The following is a 23154-nucleotide window of genomic DNA, read 5'->3' on the forward strand; positions in this document are numbered from 1 at the left end:
TCATTCTTCAGATTTGGGAAATTTTCTGTTATTATTTCATTGAATAGATTGTTCATTCCTTTGGTTTGTTTCTCTAAGCCTTCCTCAATCCCAATAATTCCAAATTTGGCCTTTTCATGATATCCCATAGTTCTTGGAGATTCTGTTCATGATTTCTTACCATCTTCTCTGTTTGTTCAACTTTGTTTTCAAGGTTAAATATTTTGTCTTCAATGTCTGAGGTTCTGTCTTCCAGGTGTTCTATCCTATTGGTTATACTTTCTATGGAGTTTTTAACTTGGTTTATTGTTTCCTTCATTTCAAGGATTTCAGTTTGGTTTTTTTTCAGTATCTCTAACTCTTTATTGAAATGATCTTTTGCTTCCCGTATTTGGTCTTTTAACTGTTGATTGGTGTGATCATTTAATGCCTGCATTTGCTCTTTCATCTCCTCCTTCAATGCCTGCATTTGCTCTTTCATCTCCTCATTAGCTTCCCTGATCGTTTTAATTACGTACATTCTGAACTCCCTTTCTGACATTTCTTCTGCTGTGCTGTCATTGGGTTTTATTGATGTAGTATCTAGGTTTGTTTGGGACATTTTCTTCCCTTGTTTTCTCATAATGGTCAGTTGTCAGTGGGACCCTGAGATATTGCAGTTTTCCACTATTGGCTTATAGTGTCCCAGTAGATTTCCAGTGTATCACCTCCCAGCCTTCAGTAGCCTGATGTCTTGGAGGAATCTGATAAAGCAGCTCATTCGAAGAATACTGCCCCTAGCCCCATACTGGTTCCACGTTTTGGAACTGGCTCTGTGCGGAAATGCTCTCACTGTGGGCCTGCACCGTGCAGCTGGCCGTGTGGGAAGAGCCCACTGCCGGAGTGTGGAAGACTACCTTGGGAAGACTCTAGCTGCCCTGCCCGGCTCCACTAAGCCACCTCTATCTGGGCCTGCCACCCGGGCTGAGCTTTACCCAGTGGGCAGACTCACCCGTGGCTCTATTTCAATCCGAGTCTCTCTATGCCTCCCCCTCTTAGCTCCTGGGTTCTGGAGCGACCGGGTGTGCAGTCTCCCTCTAGGCTGCTATCTTGGATCTCCCCGTGAAGAGAGCCCACAGCCAGAGTGGGCAGAGCCGCCTGAAGAGGTCTCCGGCTGCCCTGCCCTGATCTCTGAGGCTGCTTGCAGATCGAGGCTCTCCGCTGGTTCTTTGCAGGAGTACACTGCGCTGCAGCGGCTCCGGGACTCAGAGCCTGCTCTGTTCAGAAAGGCTCTCACTAGCGGGCCAGTTCTGTTTCGAGAACCTAGAGAAGCTGGCTGTGTGGGCGGGGCCCACCGCCGGAGTGCGCAGGACTGCCTGTGGATGACTCTAGCTGCCCTGCCCGGCTCCGATAAGCCACCTCTATCTGGGCCTGCCACCCGGGCCGAGCTTTACCCAGTGGGCAGACTCACCCGTGGCTCCACTTCAGTCCGAGTCTCTCAATGCCTCCCCTTCTTAACTCCTGGGTTCTGGAGCGACTGGGGGTGCAGTCTCCCTCTAGGCCGCCATCTTGGATCGCCCCATGAAGAGAGCCCGCAGCCGGAGTGGGCAGAGCCACCTGAAGAGGTCTCCGGCTGCCCTGCCCTGATCCCTGAGGCTGCTTGCAGATTGAGGCTCTCCGCTGGTTCTTTGCAGGAGTACACTGCGCTGCGGCAGCTCCGGGACTCGGAGCCTGCTCTGTTCAGAAAGGCTCTCACTAGCGGGCCAGTTCCGTTCCGAGAACCTGGAGAAGCTCTGAACTAACTTCTTATTTCTACTATTTTTATAGATACATTAGGGTTTTCTGCACAGACAATAGCATCACCTGCAAATCCATCATCTTGCTTTTTTGTTCTTGTCCAATCTCTCTATACATATGTTTTTCTGTTCTTCTGCCTTCCTTTGTGACAAATTGAACATATTTTGTGTTTCCAATTTTTTTTTCTCCATTGTTGTTTTAGTCAGCTTTTTCTCTGCTGTGACTAAATGAATCAACCAGCACAACTGTAGAGGAAGAGCTTTATTGGAGGGCTCACGGTTTTAGAGGTCATAGTCCAAAGAAGGTCAACTCCATTCCTTGGGGCTCCAGGTGAGGCTGGACATCATGGTGGAAGAGCATGGCAGAGGGAAGCAGCTCACATCATCAGGAAGCAGAGAGAGAGTCTCTACCCTCCAGATACAAAATATGTACACCAAAGTCACTCAATTCCAATCTCCTCCAGCCACACCCTACCACTTCAGTTAATCCCATCAGGGATTAATTCACTAATTGGGTTAAGACTCTTACAACCAAATCATTTCTCCTCTGAATCTTCTTGTACTGTATCACATGTGAGCTTTGGGGGGATTCCTCACATCCAAATCATAACAATGGTTGACTTTTTAGATATAACTCTTTGATTAATTGTTTTAGAAGTTTACTTTAGAGCTTACTATATTCAGATTGAACCTCTCACAGGCTACCTTTAAATAAACTTTTACCACTTTATGTATAAGAATTTTCCATTTATCCACTCCCATTTATCCTGCTGTTGTTATATACCTTTATATCTTCACATGTGCTATATGTCAGATACTGCATTATTAATATTTTTGTTCAAAAATATTTAAATTGTAAAAAAATGAACCTTCCCTTTTAACTTATGTAATTGCCATTTCCTGGGCTGCTCTTCATTAGTACAAATCCATATTTCCATCTGGTATCATGTTTTTTCCTAACTAAAAAATTCCCTCTCACATTTATTGTAGTGTAGACATGCTGGTGATCCAATTTTTAAGTTTTTCATGTTTGGAAAAGTCTTTACTTCACCTTCATTCTTGGAAAATACTTTTACCAGGCATGGATTTATAAGTTGACAGATTTTTATTTTAATTTCTTTATTGAAATAGTTTTTACTTACAAATGAATTGTAAAAGTAATGCAGGAACTTCTCATTTACCTTTTGCCCACTTTCCCTTAACGTTTGCCCACCTTGCAAAACCATGGTGAGGTGGTCAAAACTAAAAAATTAACATGGGAACAACACTCTTAGCTAACCTAGTCTTTATTCATACTTTACCAGTTTTTCCCTTTATGTACTTTTCCTGTTCTAGAATTCAATCTGGGATGCCACATTTTATTTAGTTTTCACATTTTGTTAGTCTCTTCAAATCAATCATAATTTGCTTTTCATGACCATAACACTTTTGAACTCTTCTTTGACACTTCTGAATATTGAATATTTCAACATTTTGAATTATTTTATAGAATGTCCTCAAATTGAGCTTGTCTGATGTTTCTCTCATGTTAGACACTTCCCGTATCACATGGGATTACATGATCTCAACATTACTTATTTCTAGAAATGCCCCCTTGACCATTTGATTAGGGTGCCATCCACCAGAATTTTCCATTGTAAAGTTGTTCCAATTTTCTACTTGATGGCAGTGAGTCACTAAGCCTTGCCTATAATCAATTAGAGGAGATGATGTTAAGTGTAGTATTTTTGTAGATGCCCTTTATAGGTTAATGAAGTTTCTAAGAGTTTTTAATTATAAATGGATATTTCATTTCAGCAAAATTTTTGTCTGCACTTCCTAAATGATCATATAATGTTTCTTAGTTAGTCTGTTAATATGTTGTGTCACACTGATTTTTCTAATGTGCCCAACTTTGCATTCCTGGGATGAACCTCACTTGTCATGATGTGCATTACACATACACTATGTGTGCATGTGCATGGGTGTGTGTGTGTGTGTGTGTGTGTGTGTGTGTGTGTGTATGTAGCCAGATTTAATTTGCTCTTATTCATTGATGATTTTTGTGTCCACATTAATGAAGGATATTAGCTCAGTTTTCAGAAAATAACAGTATCTGGTTTTGCTATTTAATAAGTCAGATCAAATATTAGAAGTTGGGTACAATTTCCTTTTGTTCTGTTTTCTGGAAAAACTTGCACAGAAATGGTTCTGTTTCTTCCTTCAGTGCTGGTAGAATTGGCTTGTGAAACCATCTGTGATTGGGCTCGTATTTGTAGAAGGTCTTTATATAAAATGTAAGACCTTCTTTATTAGGCATAGGATATGTAGGTTATCTATTTCTTTTTGACTAAGTTTTGGTAGTTTGCATCTTTCATTTCACCTGAATAGTTGGCATAGCATTGTTTCTTCAGCATTTTTCTCCTTATCATCCAGTAATGTTGCCTTCTCATTCCTGTTGTTGCTAATTAGTGTCTTATCTCTTTTTCTTGTTCAGACCATCTGGAAGTTTATCAGTTATGGCAGGGGGAATTCCAAGATGGCCTGCAGGATTTCCCACCCCTACATAATCTTCCACACTGTGAATTGGATGATTTTATTCTCTTGATTAGGTTATGTTAGATGGCACAGTAGAAATAGGGTTTGAAAATCATCTGGGTGGGTCTGACTTGATCACATGGTTCATTTACAATCTTCTCTTGACTGGTTCTGGAAGGGAAATTCAGAAATATGAAGACCCAGAAGGATTTGGTGTGCTTTTGTTGACTTAAATAGGATTTGAGATATGAATATAAGAATTTTCTGGGATGAATTTAAGATATGAGAATCATCTGTGGAGGCCCTTGCTTGATCACATGGGCCCTTACAGAGTCTTCTCTGACTGGTTCCAGAAGGGGAATTCAAAGATTTGAAGCACAGAACAGATTTGGTGTACACTCATTGGTTTAAATATGGAAGCAAGATGGCAAACAATGGGGAGCTGAGTGAAACCCCTGGCTGATGGCCAGGAAGAAAACAAGGGATTCTGTCACAAAGAATTGAGTTGTGCCAATAATCTGAATTTTGAATGAGCTTAGAAGTAGACTTTGCTCTAGAGTCTCCAGAGGAGAATGCAGCCCTGCTGATATGCTGATTTCCTGCTTTTGATGGGCTCAGCAGAGAATCTGGCAATTCTCTGCTTGAACAGCTGTTAATAATGCTTGTTTTCTTAAGTCACTAAGTTTGTGATTGATCTGAAGCCATATAAAACTAATAGGTTGATTTTATTGATTTTTTTGCAAGAAGCAGCCTTTGATCATATTGACTATTTTTTATTGTTTTCTCTTTTAAATTGCATTATCCTGTAATCTTAATTTTGTAAATTTCTCTGATAGTTTTGGTTCAAATTTGTTTTTCTTTTCTGAGTTTCTTAAGATGGTAGCTTAGATTACTGATTCTCAGTCTTCCTTTTCTTTTCTTTTCTTTTTCTTTTTTTTTTTTTTTTTTTGTGGTACTGGGGATTGAACTCAGGGCCTCATGCATAGGAGGCAAGCACTCTACCAACTGAGCTACATCCCCAGTCCCTCAGTCTTCCTTTTCAACATGTGCTACACATTCCATCTCAGTGGTTTTTTTTACTTGCATTATACACACACATTTTGATAGATTTTAATTTCCAGTTCAAAATATTTTTAATTCCCCTTGAGATTTATTCCCTGACCTACATAAGACTAGAAATGTGTGGGTTATTTTAAAAATATCTGGGGATTTTCCAGATATCTTTCTGCTATTGAATTTTAGTTTTCACTATAATTTGAAGATCTACTTTGTATGAGTTATAGTCTTTAAATCTGTTTGTTTTGACTTTTGGTCCAGAATGTGTTCTGATTTCATATCTGACTATTTCATATCTGTTTGAGAATCATGTATTCTGCTGTTTTGGGTGGAATGTTTTATAATTATTGTGTTGTTATTGTCAAAGGTCATGCATACATAACCATGGGAGAAAGGCCTTAACACTTGTTGTTCCAATTAAATTCAGGAGTTGGGTTGGCAAGGAAAATAGATTTATTCACAGTCAGCTTGGGGGAAGATAAAGGAGAACTTTTTGGCTTAAATCTCCATTTTTGCCAGACTTAGAGACATGGAAAGCTTTTATAAGAGAAGATGAGGCCCGGTGGAACAAGAGGCAGAAATATACATATGCAGATTTATTTAACCTGAGAATAAGTCAGTCTCAGCTTCCTTGGTGTTTGTCCTAAGCAGGAGGAAGTAAAAACAGTTATCAAGAAGTTATTTTTAATTTTAAAGGGGTCTGTTTCAAATTCCCAACCCCCCTCCATTTAGTGCATCCTTCATTCATAAGGGAATTAGGGTTCCATGTCATCTGGCTGGCAATTTACTGTCGGATAGTGTGTAGATCACACCAAGGAATTCCAAAAAAGGAGTCAGATGCTTATTCCTAAAGGAAATGAAATCTGAAATATCCAATAGCTCCACCTAGGGGAAGCACTTTAGTGCTGGTTTCTTTAAGAACTCTCTGTAACTTTCCCAGTACATATTTTTGGTGGGGCTTCACAAGTGGCCCTATACCTGAACAATTTCCTGTGAAGAAATTGCTGTTTGCCAGGTGTCTGTCCCATGATGCAGGAGTCTTGTCTCCATGTTGAAGGAGAAGTGACAGTTTTTGAGTCAGCATCAGAAGAAATCTTTTAGCCAGATTTTAAGCAATAGAAGTTTATAAGGGTTGGGGGAAGATTAACTCTTAGGTCAGAAAAAATACAAAACTTTCTCAAGAGCAAAACAATCAGTTTGTATAATAGATTTGCACTAGTAAGAGTAACTGTCGTTTTATCATCATTATCTAATCAAAGAAAACCAACTTTTCTGTGAGAAGCACTCCTGTCAGATCTGCACTGTAGAGTGCCTGTTAGCTAGTTTCTTCTTATGCAAATCAAGGCTAATCTCCATCTGGGTGGAAAGTTTAACGCCATATTCAATAACATCTTTAGAATTCAGGTATATTTTACAGAACTATAAAAATGTCCAAATACAGGCTGTAAGAATGAATGTTATTCAGTCACTGAATGGAGTCCAAGGAGGTCCTCAGAAGGAAAAAGGAGGACCTCAAATCAACCCTAACTGGTTCTTACCTGACACCACATAAAGGAATTGCAGGATGCATCAAAAGAGGCACAAGCAGAGATTTATTCAGGAAAGCAAATGATAGAGCAGGACACCTACTCAAAGGAGAGGGAGTGCAGCCCTGTAGAGTGAAATGTGCTGCAGGTGTCTCAGACTTCTTTTCTTTTAAAGGAAACCTTGCAAATGGTGGATATGAGAAGCACAAGGGAGGGGTGTCAGGTTAATGAGCTCAATTCTATTGACTGGAGCAGAGAGCAGGCCAGGGTGATCTGGTTCTTCTCAGAATGTCAGGTTGGTGTTATCTAGTTAATAAAGCTTGGACTATACCCATATCTTGGGTCTCTAACAAGGTTTCTCTCTGGGTTTGTTTTAATTAGTCTAAAAACACATTCTGTAAGCAAACAAGGTATACAGGCACTAATTAACTCGACTTACAGTACTCTAAGATTTATGGGACCTTTTAAGAATTCAGGCCTGGAGGAAAACAGGCCTGGGGTGAAGGTGAGTGCATTCAAGGGGTTTTAAAACTTTAAAGTTATAGTCCCTCTTTCCTCTCATTTGTCTCCTTTCCTACTTACCGGTATTTCTTCTATCCTACCTACATCCCACCAATTTATAACATATGTTACTATGTATATAATATGTATTATATATATTTATAAAATCTGTTCAATTTTGTAAATAAGGTCATAATGCAACACTACAACTAACATTTTTCCCAATGAATTCCATGACTGCTTTTTTTATTTCTATGAAGAACGTCATTGAGATTTTAATAGGAATTGCATTAAATCTGTATAGCACTTTTGGTAGTATGTCCATTTTGACAATGTTAATTCTGCCTGTCCAAGAACATGGGAGATCTTCCCATTTTCTAAGTTTTTCTTTAATTTCTGTCTTTAGTCTTTTGTAGTTCTCATTGTAGAGGTATTTCATCTCTTTTGTTAGACTGATTCTCAAATATTTTGTTTTTGTTTTTGAAGTTATTATGAATGGTAGTTTTCCTAATTTCTCATTCAGTTAATTCAACACTGATGTAGAGATATGCAATTGATTTATGGGTGTTAATTTTATCTTCTGCTATTTTGTAGAGTTCATTTAGGAGCTCTAAAAGTTTTCTGGTCGTTTATTTTTGGGGGGGGGGTTAAATATAGAATCATGTTGTTGGCAAATAGTGATAATTTGAGTTCTTCTTTTCCCATTCATATCCCTTTAATTTCGTTTTTCTGTCTATTGCTCTGGCTAGAATTTTAAGGATGATGTTGAATAGAAGTAGTGAAAAAGGGCATCCTTATTTCAGTTTTTAGAGTGAATGCTTTCAATTTTTCTCCATTTAGAATAATGTTGGCCTTGGGTTTAGCATATATGAGTTACCCAAACTGAATCAGGAGGACATACACAATCTAAACAGATCAATTTTAAGCAATGAAATTGAAAACACCATCAACAGCCTACGAACTAAGAAAATCCCAGGACCAAGTGGTCAACTGAGTTCTACCAGACATTGAAAGAAGTAACACCAATAGTCCTCAAATTATTCCATGAAATTGAAAAGGAGGAAACCCTTGCAGACTCATTCTATGAAGCTAGTATCACCCTGATACCAAAACCAGACATAGACACATCAAGGAAAGAAAACTTCAAACAATATCCCTGATGAACATAGATGCAAAAAATATTAATAAAAATCTGGCAAATCACATACAGAAACATATTAAAAATACAGTGTACCATGATCAAGTGGGGTTCACCCCAGGGATGCAAAGTTGGTTCAACATACAGATATCAGTAAATGTAATTCATCATATCAATAGTCTTAAAGACAAGAATCATATGATTATCTCAATAGATGCAGAAAAAGCATTTAGCAAAATACAGCACCCCTTCCTGTTCAAAACACTAGAAAACCTAGGGATGCAGGAACATGCCTCAACATAGTAAAAGCTATAATGCTAAAATCTTTGTTTTTGGCCAGTTCTTTGTAAGCTTCGCTAAGAACAGATCAGTCATTGTCGAACTGTTAGATCCTATCTGTAAATGCATTTTGAAAGTCACTCTAAGTGAGCTGGGATTGTGGCTAAGTGGTAGAGCACTTGCTTAGCACATGTGAGACACGGGATTTGATCCTCAGCATCACATAAAAATAAATCAATAAAATAAAGGTATTGTGTCCATCTACGACTAAAAAACTTTTAAAAAAAGAAAGTCACTTTAAGTCCCTGTAGAATTTAAGCATTAATAAAAACATCAAAACTTATTTTTATACATGTCTTTAGGTAATTAAAAATGGAGAAAATGAAAGACATAAATTAACATAAATCTTGAAAAAAAAAGATATGAAATCATTTTTTGGTGAAAAAGATTTTACAACATTTAATTGAAGCACATTAGACTTTTGACATCAGACATACAACAAGATCTATTTAACAGCTTTGGGAGACATTTCAAGAAGACATCACCTTGTTGATTAGAACACCACATAAACTCATTTTTAGCACTAGGTTAGCAAAGGGACTGATGTTAGTTCTCAGAGGATCGAAAGCAGACTTTTAATCCGTTTTTACTGAGGTCTAATTAACACCAATTTTACTTTGACAATCACAAATTAAGGGCCTCTATATCAACATGAACCTTTTCTAATTAAGGGGTTTTGAAAATAAATTTAATAAGGCAAACTAGTTTTAAAAGCTAATGCCTAAAAACATAACAAACATCAAATTTCTTTTTAATCCAATATAAAGAATATAGCAATCAAAATTCTGGAAGTGCCTGTGACATTTAGGTTATTGAATGAAGATAGAGACAGACACTTCGAAGGTACTGCTGTGATATACAATCAATTTATAGCAACTACAAAACCCCCCACAAGTTTTAGCTCATTATAAAATGATGCCATTTTAAAAATCAAAAACAGAAACCATTCAACAGTTATTAGTATTGTATATCATCATTTATTTCCTTTGTCCTTATCTCAGATCTGGAACAAAGAAATAAATACTAAATAAGATAAAATTCCTTGAGAATTCTGCCAATATATTTTAAATAACTTTTAATTATAAACCTGTTTTGAACTTGGTCCTAAGTCAGTCTATACATTTTAGTGCATAGTCTCATTTGTGGATTTTTAAATCTGTTGAAAATTAATATTTTATATGATTAATGAATGTCACATGTAGATATAAGCATTACACATTTATCAAAAAAATAAATAAATAACATTTGAGGTGTGAAAAGCCTACAATTTAATGCTGAATCAATATTTCCCTGTAAAAACAAATGATTTAAAAAGCTACCTTTTCAAGAATCTAATCTAAGCAAAGTATAAATAGGAAAAATATCAGTAGCTCACCTATTACAAAGAAGCAGGTAAGCCCTTTTAGTTTTTATCATAGACTGTTGGTATTAGTAGGCTACATAAATAAGTACGTTTGGTAACAATCAATTCTATTTGAAAAATTCTTTAGTAATGGGCTTTGTAGAAAAATAAAGGATTTTTATAAATCTGATTGAAAATTTATAAATGCCTGTCTTATATATTTATCTAACTTATTTACTTCAACAGCTATCTTTAGAATACAAATGAAAATCAAGCACAGTTAATATTCTAAATTATTTCTTTTCCAAAACCCTAAAAGTTGTTATACATAGAAAGAAATGAACAGTATATTTCATATATCTAAAGAAAAATACCCCATTGGATAGAGGGCCAGAAAAAAAAAAATATGTTCCCAAGTTTGAAAGACATCCTTATTACTGAAATGCTCAAATTATCTTATGAAAACCATATGAATCAGAAAGTATTTGGGCTGACTTAACAGGTTCTATGCTATGTGCTTATTTATCCATAAGTCAATGTGGTACAGAGTAAACAAACAACATACAATCAGGTAAACATTTAGGTGCACACAAGAAAATTTTGAAGCTTTGATTTATCATTTGCTATTCTTAAAAGCCAGACTGTTGTCTAATATAGCTTTAAGCAGTCTATAAATCTTAAATTTGCATTTTCAGTTAAGGCCAGGTAGAAAATTTATGTGTCATAGACCCAGACCAACAAACCTAAAATAACTAGTTTTTCTTACCAGAAAAAAAAAAAAAAAACTCAGGCAAAATAGAAACATATAAACATATAGAATCAAAAAGCAAACTTATCAGAAAAAAAAAAAAAGAAAAAGAAAAAGGAGCTCAAAATAAAGTACAGATAATTTTTTTTTTTTGGATAGAGGCCCATCTGATGATTGAACCATGCTGCTCCAGGGCAGGATCCTCGCTCCTGGCCAGCAGTTCATCAAAACTAGCCATGGGGAAAAGACCTTAATACAGGTTGCTCCACTAAAATTCAGGAGATAGGTTAGTGAGGAAAACAGGTTTATTCAAAGCCCACTTTGGGGAAGACAAAGGAAAACTTTCAGGCTTAAATCTCTATCTTTGGGGACTTAGGGACATAAAAAACTTTTATAAGAGAACAAGAGGCCCAGTGGAACAAAAGAGAGAAATACACATACACAGGATTAATTAGCCTGAGAATAAGTCTGTTTCAGCTCCTTGGCCTTGTCTGATGCATGAGAAAATAAAAGCAGTTATCAGGAAGCTGTTCTCAAATTTAAAGGGGTCTATTTCACATATACGTACATATTTTCTGATTATTTGTTCTTTCAATTACTTAGAAAAGACTTAAATTTCCCAACTTTATGTATTCATCTGTTGTCTTTTCAAATCTATTGTTTTTTTTTTTCTCTTCTATTTTAAATTTCTATTCATAGGAATCAAAGAATATTATATTATCTTGTAGAATTCATCATGACCTTTACCATTATGTAACATCTCTGTTCCTAAAAATATCCCATGTTCTGAGGCCTACCTTGTTCAAAATTAATATGACTCCAGCCCTCCTTTGCTTATTGTAACATGATATTCATTTCCTTATCTTTTTTCTCTCTCTCTCTTTCTTTCTTTTTTTTTTTTTATGCTTTTAGTTTAACTGTACCTTTGTGCTGAAAGTGGCTTTTATGTAGCATATCATTCAGGTTCCTTTTTCTTTTCAAAGCTGACAATCTGTTGTTTAGACCATTCAATATATAAAGTGATTAATATATCATCTTGCTAGTTTAATTTTCTCCATTTGCTTTTTGTTTTTTCCTTGTCCTCCTTTTTCTTCTTTCTCTGCATTTAATTAAGCAGTTTTGTGCTTCCATTTTATCTTCTCTCCTGACTTCTCCTTCATGAGTGTTATGGTTTGGATATGAGGTATCACCCAAAAGCTTCCGTGTTAATGCAAGAACATTTGGATGTTTAAAGACTGAATTGTGATAGCCATAACCTAATCCATCCATCTTAGTTTGAATGGACTGGGTGGTAACTATAAGAAGGTGGGGTGTGGTTGAAGAAGATGAGTCACTAGGTGGGTGGCCTCTGAAAGATTTCATCTTCCCTATGTCTCCTAGACCTCTTCTCTCTCTCTGATTCCTGGCTACCATGTCCTGAGCAGTTTCCCTCGGCCATGCCTTTCCACCATGCCCTTCCACCATACCCTTCCACCATGATGTTCTGCCTACTTCTGGCCCAGAACAATGAAGTTGGCTGACCATGACTGAACCTCTGAAACTGTGAGCCCCAAATGAACTTTTCCTACTCTAAGTTGTTCTTGCAGGTATGTTGGTCACAATGATGAAAAGCCAACTAACACAATAACCATTCCAAAAAACAGTTTTAGTGATTATGGTAGGACTTATAATATACATTAACAATCTGAACTGATCTTCAAATAATATTATACACATACAATATGAAAACCTTTTAACAGTATATTCTCAATTTTTCCTTGCATTTCTTGGACAACTGCAATTACATATTTTACTTTTTTATATGTAATAAAAATAAAATATATCATGATTTTAGCTCTCAGCGGATTCAATACCTTCATTTATTGTATCTCCAACACTATTCACGTCTTTGCATGGGTCCAAGTTTCTAAATAAATAGTGTTCTTTATCTCTGAGACTGTTCCTTTTCCATTTCTTGTTTTAGTAGATCTAATGTTGATGAATTCCCTCAGTTTTTGTTTATCTGAGAAAGTTTTTGTGCCACTTTCACTTTTGAAAAGTTTCTTTTTCCACTGAGATTCACTGTGACTTGACATTTTTTTTATTATTTTAGAACTTTAAAGATTTTATTCCATAATCTTCTTTCTTGTGTGATTTCTGAAGAGAAGTCTGCTGTGAATCTTATCTTTGCTCTCCTGCAAAAAATACATCTCTTTTTCCTCTAGCTGCTTTCAAAATATTTCCTGTGTGTCTAATTTTCAACAGCTTTATTATAAAACCCTTGGTGTATTTTGTAGTTGCTGTTGTTGTTGCTGCTATTTGTTTGGTATTCATTCTCTCTGATGTTTCAACTTCTTGGATCTGCAGATTGATCTCTATCAAGGTTTTATAAAATTCTCAGCTATTATTTCTTCAAACTCCCATTCTCTTTTTATTATTCTTCTGAGATTTGAATTATATGAATATTAAAGAGTTTGTTATTTTTCCACAACTTTTGTTTCTCTGTTCTGATATTTTAAACTCATATTTCGCTTTGTAAAAACACATTGGATAACTTCTATTCACCTGTTTTAAAACTTGGTGTGCACTTGGTGTTTCTTTCTTTGGCTGTAATCACTCTTCTGACATGCCCTTCAGAGGTTTGCTCCATCTCTCTCACCCTGTTTTTTGTTTATTCTGTCAGAAGTTCAGCCACGTTTGAAGTGTGCTTCTTTCCTGACTTCTCTATGACTCGGCTTCTAATATTCCCATTGCAATCTTCTCAGAGAGCATTTTTCTCTTGTATCACCAACCGGATTATACTATTGCTTTTACTCTATGTTTATTAATGTGTTGGTGGTTGGAACAAGGAGCAACAGGGAGTTTTCTGATATATTAAATAAGACCCAGTCTTAGGCAGGTTTACAAACCTGATTCTTGGGATCTTACCTTCACAAGTCTTCCTGTTTCTCATTCAGATGTAGTCTTGGGCCTACCAAGTATCCCTTCCTTTCTCTCAGGGGCAAAGCGTTCTATATCTTCCAGTTTTCTGTCTGCCATAGTTGTAGTAGGTGTTCACCACTGCCCTAGTGCATGAGTTTCTGGTGCCCTTTCCACTACATATTGAGACATTTGGTCCACAGGGTCCCTGGGGATATGGGCCTGGGTGCAGTTGTGGCAATGGATGCTGTTACTCTTCCACAGGTAACTGCATGTAGATACTCTCTCAGGATTCTCTCTGCTCTTTGAAAACCTGGTAGATTTCCCAGATGAAAAACCTGAATGCATTAGCTCTGTAGCTGCCAGAGGCTGCATACTTTCATGCCATCCCACAACTAACATTTAGCAATTAGATAAAAAAAAAATTATTGCTGAATAAAGTTATTAATTTGCAATTACTGTAGAGAAATGAATAGGTTGTGCCAATTGAACAGGAGTAGATTATGCAATCATCATTGAAAAGGCCAACAGTAATGATAGACAGCCTCACCTGGTCTAAGTGGAGTAGAAGAGAGCCACTCCCCATAAGAATGAGGGATAGATAAGCATATATCTCTACTTCATAAATACCTTATTCAGACACAAACAAATATAAAAATATTTTCCTCAGCCCAATTAACATACATGTAGATTTTTTTAAATGTGCAATAATTAGACTGTACTTATTTCTGAGCCATGCTATTTTTAAAATTTAAATAAGCTTTTTATTTTAGAACAGTTTTAGATTTACAGAAAAGATGCAAACGGCAGAGAGTTCCTGTGCACCCCACACCCAGTTCCACTGTAGCATCTCTTTAAATTATTATGGAACACATACAGAACAAAGAGCTAATAATGATACACTGTTATGAAGTAAACTCCATAGTGTCTAGATTTCCTTCACTTTTTCCCCATAATATTCTTCTTATCCAGGATCCTATCCAGGATACCACAATACATTTAGTCATCAATTTCCCTAGGCTTTCTGAAATCTGGAAGTTTGTCGGACTTTCTCTGGTTTTAGTAAACTTGACAGTTTTCAGTTGCTGGGAAGTTTTTAAGATTGCTATGCTTGCCCTGATCTTCAAGAGCAGTTTGAGAGCTTTCTCAAGAACCTAGTGGGAACTTGAAGAAAATCTTATGCAGGTCTTGGTGACCCTCCCCTCCCCATACCAAGACTGTTGCCCTCAGGAGCTTCTCACTCTCATGCTGGTTTACATTCAGCTTCCACAAATCTGTCAAAATTACTACTTAAGGCGTTTCTGCTGGTTTATGACTTCCTGCAGTTTCTGCTCCGGTTGAGCTATTTTGTGTGATAGATCTTTCTGGATGCCCTCGATTCTATGGATTCTGAAATCTCATTTCTCTATTGAATCTCCCCAAAAGTTGAATTTTGGTTTGCAAAGACAAATTTCCTGTTTGTAAAGATAATTTGTTGTTGTAAAGACAGGAGTAACAACGTCCCTGTTCTACATATTGTGGAACTGAAACCACAAGTCCAATGCTATGTTCATATACTGTCACCCCATGATTCTTCACCTGATCAGGGACCAATGGGAGATGCTGTGTCTAATTAAACCTCAGTTCTAAAATGAAATGGCAAAGAGTTAATAATTTAACTAAGTAGATCAAATTGCATGGGCTATATAAGAATGCATGTGAAGGGAAAATATCCTTTTTATATTTACAGTACTGAATTGTATTTTTAAAGATTATTCAGAATTTATTGACCTGTGTAAGCCAATCTTTCAAGCTTCTTCTGGCACTTCATTTGAATGTTGTTATGTTTTGAGTATAAGATGTCCTCCAAAAAGCTCATGTGGCAACATAGGAATGTTCAGAGGTGAAATGATTAGATTATGAGAGCTGTGATCTAATCAGAGGATTAATCCATTTGATAGTTTAATAATTTTAATAGATTACAGGTTGGTAACTATAGGAAGATGGGACAAGACTGGAAGAAGTAGGTCACTGAGGATGTGCTCTTGGGGATTTTATCTTGTCCCCAGCTCCTTGTGCTCTCTCTCTTTTTCTCCTTTTTGTCTGCTGTGAGCTGAATAACTTTCCTCTGCCGTGCCCTTCTGCCATGAGATGTTTGATCTCATGTTGGGCCCAGAGCAATGGAACTGTCTGACCTTGCACTGAACCTCTGACACTGTGAGCCCAAAATAAACTTTTCCTTCTCTTAGTTCTTGTCAGGTATTTTGGTCAGACCAATGAAGAGTGGATGCACACAAGTATAAACATGTTACTATTTGTCTTTGTACATAATTAGTGTACTTCAATTTTGGTAAGATTTATTTATTCTAAAAACTATTAATTTATGTTTAAACAAGATTAGGGCATAAAGTAAAAACTGATTTTGGTACAAAAAATTGCTAAATTTTTCTGTTTGAAGATATGAACGGCTTTTAATTTTTTGAAATTTCAGTGATGATGAAAAGTGACTGATGAAGAAATGGGTATAAATTCAACCCATTATATGAATAAAAATATATGTGTGATTCTCCCCTTAAAAATGGCATAATGTGAGCCAGTAGAGATATTTTTTACCCACATATTACTCTTTGGAAACAATAGATTGCCAAGTGGGGGGAGGAATAATCATTATTGAAAGCAAGAAGAAATGACAGATATGCCAACCCTGGTGGGGGGGACAGCTATAGTGAAACAGTGATAAAATTAAAATCACACAAAACCATTTGATATTATCTATAATTCTTTTGGTCTTTTTGCAGTGCTGGGGATTAAAGCCAGGACTTCACAAATGCCAGGAAATCACCCTATTGCTGACCTATACCCCCATTCCTCTACAATTATTTTGTAAGGTGCAGAATTTTGCAAAAATAGATGATCTTGTTCAGAAACTTGCGACCTGGTCCAATGCTGTGTGTGTATTTGTGAGTGAGTTGGTTGGGGTAAGTGGGATAACAGCTTATAGAAGCATTCCTGATCCCAAATCCACACAGAGAGGGAAAGCGAGGTGACACTGAAGAAGTCATCATAGGGGACTGCACTGGGGATTGGAGATGCAAGAGTACAGGGAATGGTATTGCAGAGTGTGAGGGACAGCATGCAGGGCAGGAGGGCAGAAGTGGGATTCATTGGTTGAGAAGGAGCCCCCCAATCATGGAGGACTTTGTAGCCCTGGACCATATGTCAGTCTGAGTGAGACAGGAAGTTTGGCAAGTCCTGATCTTTCCTCTACTTTGAAAGAATTGTGTTTCCTGCTTGATGGAGAATTGCTGCAGAGGGTCAAGTTAGACACAATAATAATCACATTAATCAAGTTGTAAATCACTGGTGCATTTGAGGGGATAAAGTGTGGTTGGAATCTGAATATATTTTATGGATTTTTTAATAAATTAAATGTGTAAGATGATGGGAAGAGAAGTATCAAGGGTGACTCTTAAATTCTATGTCTGTCTTAGTCTGTTCCTGGTTCTATAACAAAATATCTTAGACCATAAACACCAGAAATTTATAAACACCAGAAATTGATTTCTTACAGTTCTGTGAGCTGGTAAGTCCAAGATCAAGACACCAGCATACTCAATATCTGTTGATGGCCTGCTCCTCATAGAGGTTGTCTTCCTTCTGTGTGTCCACATGGTGGAAGAGCAAGGCAGCCTCCTTCAACCTGTTTTATGAGGGCCCTAATCTCAAATGTGAGGATGGAGACCTCATGATTTAATCATGCTCCAAAGGTCCCACTTCTTCATGCTGTTAGGTTACAACATACCAATATTGGAAAATCAGTATTCCAACCATATCAAGATCTGAGCAACAAGGACAGAGTTGACATTTGCAGTGCTGGGTTCATTGTATGCAGAGATGCATGTAATAATGGAAACAAGAGAAGTGGAGCCCATGGACTTTGAAATGCCTTTCATACCCATGTGGACATATTGAGATGATGTAGGCTATATAAGTCTGAGGATTCTGAAAGTGATCAAGGCTTTGAGACATTGATAACCTTTATAATTCTGAAATTAGATGAGATATTGTAGAAAACAAAAGACTAGAAGGGAGGACATCTCAGGGCTAAGTCACAGGCACACTCACATATGAAGTTTGCAGAGAAGAGAACCCAAAAATAAAGATAGACACTACTCAAAGACAAAGCCCACAAGGGGAGTAGATGGTTGAGGGCTTTGTGAGTCAACCCACTCTGACTGAGTTGATTGATCTCTGCTGATGCAATTCTTACAATAGAGCTGATCTCCCATTAAGTGTTCCCAGTGAAAACTGAGTTGGAAATACAAATGAATCTATGCATTGATGCCACAGAACAAGAACAAGTCAACAAGAAACACTACAAATGCAATGGAGGATAGGTGTCTTAATAATGTTCCAAGTGAGTTGTTTTCCTGTGATCTTAGACTAATTAGAAAAAATTTGAGCTCACAATTAAATAGCCAAAAAAAGAAGACAAAACCTAGAAAGAGATACTAAGAGAAGAGAAGAGATATAAAGCAGAGTGGGAGATGTCAGGGCAGAGGGAATAAGAAATAAAATCATTAAAAATGAAAAGTACATAAGAGAAAGTAATAAAATTATAAAACAAATGAAAACCACATTAGAAGTAGCAAAAATAGAATCTACACTGCTAAGGACATTATAACACAGAGGAATGAACCCAAAGAATGAAGAGTTAGGAAAAAAATAATAAATATGTAAATTGAAAAGAGAGTGTCTGCAAACACATAATTAATGTTCCTGGGAAAGGGAAATGAAAACAAATAGGATATTTAAAGGTAGTATGGAAAAACAATCCTGAAATGAAGCAAGACATAAATCTGGAGACCAATCCAAGGAAAACAGAACACAAGATATGTATTGAAGTTATAGTGAATTAGAAAGAAAGAACAAGAAAAGTACGTTCAAGATTATTTCATTTTTAAATATATTCCTAGAGTTTCTTGACAGTATAAAGTTAAGCTATTCTACTTAGAAAATCCAAAATACATGGTTTATAACAATATGAAAGTTAATAAGTTTTTACTAAGGTATGTATGATCAATGGTAAAAATAATTTACATAACAGCAATCAAGAGTTGTATAATGCAATATAAATAAAATATAAATAAAAATTGCTTTGGGCCCAAGGTGAGACAGAGCATCCTGGTGGAACAGTGACAGAGGAAAGTTTGTGGCAATCAGGAAGCAGGACAGCAGAGGAAGAAAGGGTCTGGGAACATGAAATACCCTTTCCAGAGCATGCCCCTCATGACCTGCTTCCTCAACCATGTCCCTCTGCCTAGAGTTTGCACCACCTCCTAGTAGTCCATTCATCTATCAGTTAATCCACTGATGAGACTAGTGTACTCATTTACAAGCAGGGGTAGGTTGTGTTTGTTTGGCTATAACCAAATCACTGGTCTGATCACACTCAGGTGGAAGGAATTACACAAATGCATCACCCGTTGGAGGGGAACTTAGGGAGTATCTGCCATGATTAGAATGGTTGAGAGCATGTCATAATTGTAACAAGCACAAATCTACATATTTTAGATCCCTAAGAGTAATGCTGTGACAACAAATCATAGAATTCTAAAAATTCAATTTGGAAAAGAATCCATTGCATGTAAGGATAACTGGAAAGAAAAGCAAAACTCCTATAAGAAAACTTGACATTGTCACAGAGACAAATTCTCAAGGATGACATAAAGGACACCAACAATAAAATAACAGATTAATAAATTCAATTTTTTTGCATGAATGGGTGCCATAAAGAAAATAAAAGATGTCTTCCCAAGCAAAATTTAAGAATAAGATGGAGGTTTCCAATTTGCTATGCATTGCTTGCGAATTATCAGGCCTGGGTGACTTTTTTTTTTTTTTTTTTTTTTTTTTTTTTTTTTCTGTCTTTCAATAGGAGTAGTGACCTTAGGTGATTTTGGAAAGACTCCAGGGTATGCATATCTGTAAGGGGAAGAGAAGAGAGAAAAAAGAGTCATCAGAAGGGGAAATAACATGATGTTTACAGGAGATTCAAAGGATGTTTTTGATGCCTAAGGTGCAAAAAAGAAATGAGGGTATCTATGACACAGAATAAATAAGAGCTTTGAATTGTTGTATTCGAAGAACGATGCGGAGTATCCAAGATGTGGCTAGTGTCCCTGGAGCAGTTACGATGTTGAAAGTACATTTATGAGCCTCCAACCTTTCCACTAAAATGTAATGATAAATTCAAATGGGGTTATCTCAAAATCATGCATAGTAGAAATATATAAGAGAGTTTTAGAAAAGATTTTTCTTTTCTTAATTTTCTGGGAAAATCTCTCTTCCTGAAACAGGATTATGCTTTTCAAAATAAGATAATTTTGGTTGGTTAATTTTTAAGGTAGAAACAGAATTCTAGAATTGTAAATTTGCTTAAATACCTATTATCTTGTGAATATAGCCCAAAGGATGTTATCCATCAGCTGCTGAGCACTTTTAGAGAAAAATAACACTCCTATTACCTTCCTTTTACAGGAATAATTTATTATCTACCTAAGGATTCATTAATAAGATGTTTTTTCGGGCACAAAATTCAGAATGAGGTCTTTAAAGTCACCATGCCCTTTGATTTTACAATAAGTAATTGCATGAAGTGTAAGTGTAGAATAATTTTACTTTCTCCGAAAAACATATAACTAAACCTTAATATAGATTTATTTAAATAAAGTGACTAGAAAATTGTACAATTACTCCCATGATATTTCTAGGCCAGATTATCTCTATTATCTCTGGCCAGCACACTATCTTTCTTTCGTGAATAGTATCCTCTCTTCTGGAAACTGCTCCTTCATCCACTTCCTCCCTGAGAGCTGTCATTTTCTTTCATGAACCTGCCGGAGTTGAAGTGTGTTTGTCCAATAACAAGCAGTCATCCAACCTAGACCAACTGTAATGTCCTACATGACTGGCTTTGTCTGTTTGACTTGTCTGAAATTGACCCTGTCAAGAGTCCTTCCAAGGTTGTAAACTTGGAATCAGAGAAAGTAAATGTGTATCATTCTCTCTCTAGTGGTGGGAGCTTACAGATAGGGAATTTATAAACAAAGGAAGGAAGGAAGGAAGGAAGGAAGGAAGGAAGGAAGGAAGGAAGGAAGGAAGGAAAGGAAGGAAAGGAAGGAAGGGAGAAAAGGAAATGAAAGTTCTAACTATTTCACTGTGATATTTCAAAACAATTTTATAATTTCTCTTTATAATCACCCTTGACCTGGCACAAATTATTATTAATATATTCAGTGCTAAAAAGCAGTTGTGTAGAATGAATTACTGCTTAATAAAATAAATAAAGCAAGTATTTGGGACTTGATAACTGTGCTTCAGCTTCAGGCTTTCCCCTGAATATGTTCAGAGGAACTGTATTCAATGGTTATTTTGCAACCTCCCATTCTTGAACATGTCCATTCAAGCACCCAACAACAGGATTTTGGTGCCGCTGCCTCCATCCACTATTGACAGTGCACAACCCTCATGCACCCACCACTGGGACTCCAATGCCTCCCTCCATCATTGTCAGTGTCAGGCACACCTTTGTCTTTACACTCAACACTGATGCTGCTACCTTTGTTCTGCAAAGCACCTATTTCCAGATGAGACAGAGTCATAGTCATGAAAAGGAAAGTCAGGGTACCCAGTGTCCAGGGAGATGGCTGACTGTAGGATGTCTGAGTTAGGCAAATAAATATGCTGATCACTGATGTGAAGCGTCTCATCCACTCAGGTAGTGAGAAAACAGATGGATTTATTAAACTGATATGTGCATCTGGTCTGGAATTGTCCATCTGCTTCTTCCTTAGGAACATACAATAGTGGTAATTTCATGAATTATTCCATTCTTTGAATATTCCATTTAGGCTGTCTTCATAATTCTTTGTGTGATTTATTACATTTTATTTTTGTTTATTTGTTTTCTCATACAGTTTTGACTGGAATTTTATGTAAAAAAATTAATGCACATTTTAAAAATAACATAATTCAATAGATTTTCCCAAAAAAGATGTAATCCTGACATTGATATTATTTAGAAAAATATTTTTGAATTTTTTTATTGCTTCAGGTTAATCATCCTGATTCTTTTGTACAGAAATGCTAATTTGCTTAAAATTTTAAAAGTCTCTCAGAAAATGGTCTCAAAACTGAGGTTTCTATCAACAATACTGAATATTGCTACAATAAAATAACACATCCTGCAAAAAACATTCTAGTTATTGAAAGTCATAGTTTCCATGTGGGTTCAAGTTTGCCTGTCAAGCTTTTATGTAAAATTGGGACTATGGTGATGATCTTTTCACTCAACAAACACTAATTGATTGCTTATCATTAGGCAATACTGGTGAAGGAGAATAATATATTCCATATCTCCAACATTTTGTTGATTTGATGACAGATATTACTAATTATAAAAAAAAATCATCATGGAGCAGGGTGGCACATGCCTCTAACCAAAGTGACTGGGAAGGCTAGGGCAGTAGGATCTCAAGTTTGAGAGGAATCTCAGCAACTTAAACCCTTTCTCAAAGTATATGTTTTTAAAAAGGTTGGGAATGTAGCTCAGTGCTAAAGCACCCCTGCATTCAATCCCCAGTACTGCAAAAAATTAAAAATAAAAATAAATAAATAAATAAATCATTAGAACTGTTGGGAAGGAAGGAACAGGAAAGGCTTCTCAGGGAACTAAGTAATTTGTAAGCTGATATCAAAGATGTGTGAAGAGTATCTACTTGGATGCGGAAAAAGGAAAAGAAGAGCCCAGTAGGCAGAAGGGGAGCGATTCAGAGGCCTGTGAAGAAAGATCCTGGCAGGTCTGAAGACTGGGACAGATGCCAAGAATGTACAGAATTCAAGGAGTGTTTAATGCAGAATATTGTGAACTACAGTGAAAATGTGACCACTGTACAAGCACAAGATATTGGTGAAGGATTAAAAGGGGAAGAATATGACGGTATTTGCATTATAATAGATTCTCGTCATTAAAAACTGGTCATTTTTAATGACTGGTCATTAAAAAAAGGTTGGGAATTATGACAGGAGATGGTGGCCTGGACTAGATGAGGAAAGGACTTGAGGGTGAGGTAGTAGCTAAAACCATTAAGAAGAAAAGAGGAGTCGTCAAAGATGGCTTCTGGGTTTCCACCTTGAGCAAGAGAGCAGAGGACCTGAATGAGAACCAGATCTGCATGGCTTCACTTTAGTAGGAGAGAGCAGAATGTCATGGAATTTTTTTCTTCTGTTTGCTTTTGAATTGGCACAACCTAAGTACTACAGTCATGAATGGATGAGATAAATGTAAAAAATTG

The 23154-nt window shown here is 36.6% G+C and overlaps 1 protein-coding gene and 1 long non-coding RNA gene across 2 annotated transcripts in view; one reads left to right on the forward strand and one right to left on the reverse strand.

Annotated features, from left to right (window-relative positions):
• Gabrg3 (gamma-aminobutyric acid type A receptor subunit gamma3) overlaps window positions 1-23154 on the forward strand; it is a 640380-nt gene that overhangs the window by 605847 nt on the left and 11379 nt on the right. The gene's annotated exons all lie outside the window — the stretch shown is intronic.
• Window positions 1-23154, reverse strand: part of LOC124976857 (uncharacterized) — a 163081-nt gene that overhangs the window by 21197 nt on the left and 118730 nt on the right. The window lies entirely within an intron of this gene.

The sequence above is a fragment of the Sciurus carolinensis genome, chromosome 2, assembly GCF_902686445.1.
Source record: "Sciurus carolinensis chromosome 2, mSciCar1.2, whole genome shotgun sequence".
In the NCBI taxonomy this organism is placed as follows: Eukaryota; Metazoa; Chordata; class Mammalia; order Rodentia; family Sciuridae; genus Sciurus; species Sciurus carolinensis.